This window comes from Rhinopithecus bieti, unplaced genomic scaffold, assembly GCF_001698545.2.
Source record: "Rhinopithecus bieti isolate Rb0 unplaced genomic scaffold, ASM169854v2 scaffold_44159, whole genome shotgun sequence".
In the NCBI taxonomy this organism is placed as follows: domain Eukaryota; kingdom Metazoa; phylum Chordata; class Mammalia; order Primates; family Cercopithecidae; genus Rhinopithecus; species Rhinopithecus bieti.
Window position 1 is genome coordinate 2,327,682 of NW_016818573.1, and position 5,525 is coordinate 2,333,206.

The 5,525-nt window shown below is 56.8% G+C and overlaps 1 protein-coding gene across 1 annotated transcript in view; it reads right to left on the minus strand.

Annotated features, from left to right (window-relative positions):
• Nucleotides 1-427, minus strand: part of KMT5B (lysine methyltransferase 5B) — a 60,019-nt gene extending 59,592 nt beyond the window's left edge. Inside the window, 1 exon segment of the mRNA XM_017857316.1 lies at nt 3-427. The gene's annotated coding sequence lies outside the window, so the exon portion shown is untranslated.
• Between the last annotated feature and the right edge of the window lie 5,098 nt (nt 428-5,525).

Consider the following 5,525-nt stretch of genomic DNA (forward strand, 5'->3'; position numbering starts at 1 on the left):
ACCTCCTCCTCGCGCACGGCCGCCCGTACGAAAAGCGTCCGCCGGCTTCAGGACTTCGTGTCCCAGGTCCGTGCGCCGCGCGGTGCCGCCTCCGGTCCCCGGGCGTCCTCACCTCATCGCACCGCAGCCCCGCCGCCCGCACCGCCGCCGCGCCGCCGCCCCCGGTGAGCCGCCCGGACCCCGCCCGGGTACGGTGGAAGGATACGAAAAGGAGGCCGCGGCCTCGACGGCGGAGGAACACCGTTCGCGCTACCGCCACGGTGTGCGCGCGCCTCCCTCCCGGCCCAGCCGCCGCGGCACTTCCACGGGGCTGTGTGCGGGACGCGGGCACGCGCGGGGAGCGAGTTCCGCGTCGGCCGCTCCCGACGGCGGAGGGACAAAGGGCGATTCAGAGCGAGCCGTCGCCTCCCCTCGTGGTGGAGGGATCCGCGGCCGGCTTGTCCGCGGCTGGTATCCCTCCGCCGTCGCTGCCCTTTAAATCGCGGCTGAGGCGGCGTCGCCCGCGCTCCGCGGGCGCCACCTTAGGGTCCCGTACCGCCTTTACGCGTCCCGGTCCCCGCGGGGTCCCGGCGGCTGTCTCGGGCCCTGGGTTGTTGCACACCTGCCCCTTCCAGGGATGGCTCTGGAGCCAGCCTCTCAGGTTGCAGACCTGGGGAAGGGGACCCCCTTCGCCCGCCGCGCCTCCCGGTTGCGCCGAGGGAATTGGCCCCAGGCAGACGAGCGTCTTTGTTGTGGGAATGGGGGTCACTGGCAGCAGATGCACCCTAACACCATGTGGGCAGGCTGAGCGTTCCTGCGCGGAGCATGCGAGGGAGGAGGAGAGCGGGCGCGCCTCGGCCTGGTCCCCCGCTGGCCCCGCCGCCCCCAACACCCACTGCGCCCCGAGCCGCGCTCCGCCCCACTCCGGGTGTGCCCTGCGCGCTGGCCGTGCGACCCCTCCTCGGGGAGCCCGGGCTGGCGGGGAGATCCTGACGGGCCGGGCCCCCTGCGAGCCAGGGAGCCGCGAAGCTTGCCTGGGCATCGATCTTGCAGTCCAGACAACAGAACAACGATGAGCGCACGCCCGACCCCTGCGGGGCTGCCCAGGGCCTCCGCGCACCCTCCCTCTCATGCCTCAGAACGACCCCCGGAGATGGGAACCATGTGGGTCCTACTTTACACCTAGGGAAACTGAGGCACGGGGAGTTCCGTGATCTCTGTGACAACTAGTTAGGGCTTGAGCCACAGCCCTCATCCAGCATTCGGGTGAAAAATGCAGACTAAATCAGGAAGCGGGTGCGGAGGACCTCCAAGAAGTTGAGGTTGGCATAGGCGTGCAGATGCCCGGAACTTGGTGCCGGCAGGTGCCCCGAGGAAGCACAGACCTGGAGGGTGAATTTGAGCGTGTTGGTAAAAGGGGGTGGCTAGGACTTGCATGGACAGTGTGACCAGTGTCAAGGCCCTGGGAGGGGAGAGAGGCTGCCCTTGCCATAGAGAGGAGGCGGGCAGGGCGGCAGGGCAGGCAGCTCAGTCAGATGCCAGGAAGAGCCGCAGTCTGCCTTAGTTTTCCCCTGCGGCTCCAGGGCCGTCATCCTCCACAAAGGATGATGAATGGAGGCCGTGGACGACCACCTAACACAAGGATTGGGTTAAGTCCAACTAACACTGACGCAAGCGCCTCCCTTATTGGCGCTCATCCTCGAACTTGACTTTGGCTGGTAAACATGATGCTCCTTACGGCCTTCCACAGAGGGAAACTGAGGCACGGTGACTCGCTGGGGACACATGACTGACGGAGGCGGAAGCGGGTCTCATCTTCAAAACAGAGCTCCTCCCACTGCCCTCACCTGCACCATCAGCAGCTTCCTCCCTCCGGAGGCCGACTCAGGGTTGGGCGGTGGGCCCCTCTCCTGTTTGCCCTTTCACTAAAAGCAGCGTCATCTGTGACAGCAGAATCCACTCCGCCACGTTCATCTTTGCGGACGCAGCTAGCAAATGATTGCTTTGGTGTTCTTGGTTTGCGGTTTATCAGAAACTTAACAAGATTTTCATAGTGCCTGGCTCCAAATACTCAGCTTGCACCCCAGAAACACTGAGACTGCCTTTGCCACGCCCACCACCGAATGCCCACGGGAGGTGAGCTCACTGAGGAAACACCATCTGGCTCTAAGTCTACCTCGGTCTCAGGCCCCAAGTCCAGCTATGCCTGAGCAGCCCTCTAGAGTCCCCAAAACCAATGTCCTCCCCACTCCCACCTTTCCAGAGCCCACCCCAGCATAGAGGTGCTCTCCACATGCCCTTCAGGGTGAACGGCAAATCCTGAGTCCTGTGAAGCCCCCATACTCCCAAGATGCAGGCACTTCCTTGTATTCACTGCCCGATGCCAAGTCAAGTGTTCTGGGCACCTTGCAAGGCTGGGCCCAGAGCCTGGCAGGAACACAGATGAGCGAACCCAAGCCCAGCCTGCTCCTAGGCCCCCAGTTCTGTGTCCATCCTTCCCTCAATCCCCCTACGTTGCCAGCTGCTCTTCCAGCCTCAGCTGAGAGGCCCAGGGTGGGCCAGGGCTCCTGGCAGAGCTGAGTTGGGGTTCAGGACCTTGGTGGAGCCGTGCAGGGGGCTTGAGGCCTTCAGGGGTCCCCGCTCAGGGAAGCCAGGGCTAAGCTGGGCTGAGAGCACAGCCCAGGAGAGCCCTCCCTAGGGAGACTCCCACAGGAGAGGCCAGTTGGAGGCTCCTCCTGCCAGCTGGCAGGGGAGGGAGAGCAGGAAGTAGGCAACCAGGCACCTGCCCAGTCCCTGTGTGACAGGAGCCTTTGGTATTTACACTGGGAGACCTCTAGACACCCCAAAGTGGAAGAGCTGAGCCACAGAGGCTGGGGGGCCTCCCCAGCCTGGCCCGACCGAAAGGGATTAACAGCTCTAAAGAAAGCCCGAGTCAGCGGAAGGGGCCTGGCTGGCCCCGGAAGCACCGTGAGGCTGGCCAGGAGTGCCAGCCTAGCCCGGAGCTGGCCTGGGAATGGCACGCTTGCCAGGGCACTGACTGAGGCCATGAAGTCTATTTTGGTCTCCCTAGTAGGGCTGGCTCTGGTGTGTCCAGGGGCACTCCAGCCTAGTGCTGCCCACCCTGCTATGCTCTCCCACTCCCTTTCCTCGAGTGCCAGGTTCACCCAGTGACAGGATGGCAGGGATTCACTTGCTTTGATCCTGTGCCTGCTAGGATGGCCCCCAGGTCACATTGACCCCACAATTCCAGGTTGGAGGCAGGTTGCTTCTCATTGTAAAGTGATGTGTTGTCTTCCGTGCTCCGCAAATGGGTCTGCCCTGGGTCCCCACCCCACCCCGAAGCTAGGACTACTCTGATGGGAGCAGGTGTCTGAAACTGGAGGCAGAGTGGGGCGTACCCAGCTATCCCAGTGGCCCCTCTGGGTGGCTGGCGGGTTTCCTGGTCACATTCCTGAGCACTACTACCCCAGGCACCATTCTTGCCTTCCATCTGCCCCTCTACTGCCACTGTCCTTGAATAGAAGAAAAAACAGCCACTGAAGCCGGGCGTGGTGGCTCATGCCTGTAATCCCAGCACTTTGGGATGCCAAGGCAGGCATATCTCCTGAGCTCAGGAGTTTGAGACGAACCTGGCCGACATGCTGAAACCCTGTCTCTACTAAAAATACAAAAATTAACTGGACGTGGTGGCACACGCCTGTAATCCCAGCTACTTAGGAGGCTGAGGCAGGAGAATGGCTTGAATCTGGAAGGTGGAAGTTGCAGTGAGCCGAGATCATGCCACTGCACTCCAGCCAGGGTGACGGAGCAAGACTCCATCTCAAAAAAAAGAAAAAAGAAAAAGAAAAGGAAAAAAAAATCAAAAAATGAGATGTTACAACTGCAGCAGTTTTGATTTAACCCATTATGGGTGATGCCCACTTGGGTCCCCCATAATGTGGTTTAGGGGTGTCCAGGCCTCCCCATCGGCAGGTCACTTGCTTGCCCATTGTAATAAATAAGTTTTCTGTGGAGAGATTCATTGAGGGGATGTGAACATCATTCCTCATCACATCATATATCTATGTGTGTGTGTGTATATATATACATATATATATATCTCAGAATGGATTTGTGGGTTCCTAGTTTTGTTCAATTGTGTCTGTTCCTTCCTCTCTCCTCCTCTTCTTCCATCCTTTCTTTCCTCCTCTTCTCTTTCTCTTTCTTTATTTTTCTCTCTTTCTCTCCCACTCTCTTTATTTCTTCCTTTATAGTTATTTGTGGTAGCTGTATTTATTATAGCTGTAAACTGGAAACAACCTGAATGCCAACCGCCAAAAGGATGGATAGACAAATTGTGGCCTCTCCATGTGACAGAGTCCTGTTCAGAAATAAAAAGAAACGGACTACTCTTACAAACAGCATAGATGAATTTCAGAAACATTACATTGAGACAAAGACATCAGAAACTATAGAGTAAAAATTGTTGGGTTCCAAACAATGAAGTCATGGAAGAGAAAATCCTCTCATCTATGGTGATAGAAATCCAGAGTCATTAGTCTCTGGGCAGCTGGGATTGCCCATCAGCGGACATGAGAAACTATGGTGAGATGGAAATCTCTGTTTCTGAGAGCTGATTGTCAGAGTGTGTATGTTGTGAAAATTCTCAAACTGTAAATCTAAGTTGTTTGTTTTTTGAGATAGGGTCTCACTCTGCCACCCAGGCTGGAGTACAGTGGTGTGATCTCAGCTCCCTGCAGCCTCGACCTCTCTGGGCTTAGGTGATCCTCCCACCTCAGCCATCCCAGTAGCTAGGACTGCAGGCGCTCACCACCACACCTGGCTAATTTTTTTTTTTTTTTGAGACGGTGTCTCACTCTGTTGCCCAGGCTGGAGTGCAGTGGCACGACCTTGGCTCACTGCAACCTCCGCCTCCCAGGTTCAAGTGATCCTTCTGCCTCAGCCCCGCTAGTAGCTGGGATTACAGGTACGTGCCATTATGCCCGGCTCATTTTTGTATTTTTAGTAGAGGTGGGGTTTCGCCTTGTTGGCCAGGCTGGTCTCAAACTCCTGACCTCAGATGATCCACCTGCCTCAGCCTTTCAACGTGCTGGGATTACAGGTGTGAGCCACCGCGCCTGGCCACACCCAGCCTAATTTTTAAAAAACTTTTTTGTAGAGATGGGGTTTCACCATGTTGTCCAGGCAGGTCTTGAACTCCTGAGCTCAAGCAATCCTCCCGCCTCGGCCTCCCAAAGCTCTGTGATTACAGGCGTGAGCCAAATCTAAATTCTGTGCAAATCACTGCATGCAAATTATGCGCTCAAAAAAGAGGGAAATAATCTGGAAAAATACTACTGCTCAGTGAAAACTTCAGTTTTTCCATGACTTATCTTGACAAGCAAATTTTACAAAATAGTTTTTCCTTGGATGTTTCCCAGACATTGCTTCTGAGAATGAACCAGGTTCATGGTACAGGTTCTAGGTTTAAGGTGCAGATGAGGAACCTGAAGAATCTTGTTCCTTCAGCCAGAGCACTGCTGGTGCCAGTTATTGCTACGTGATAT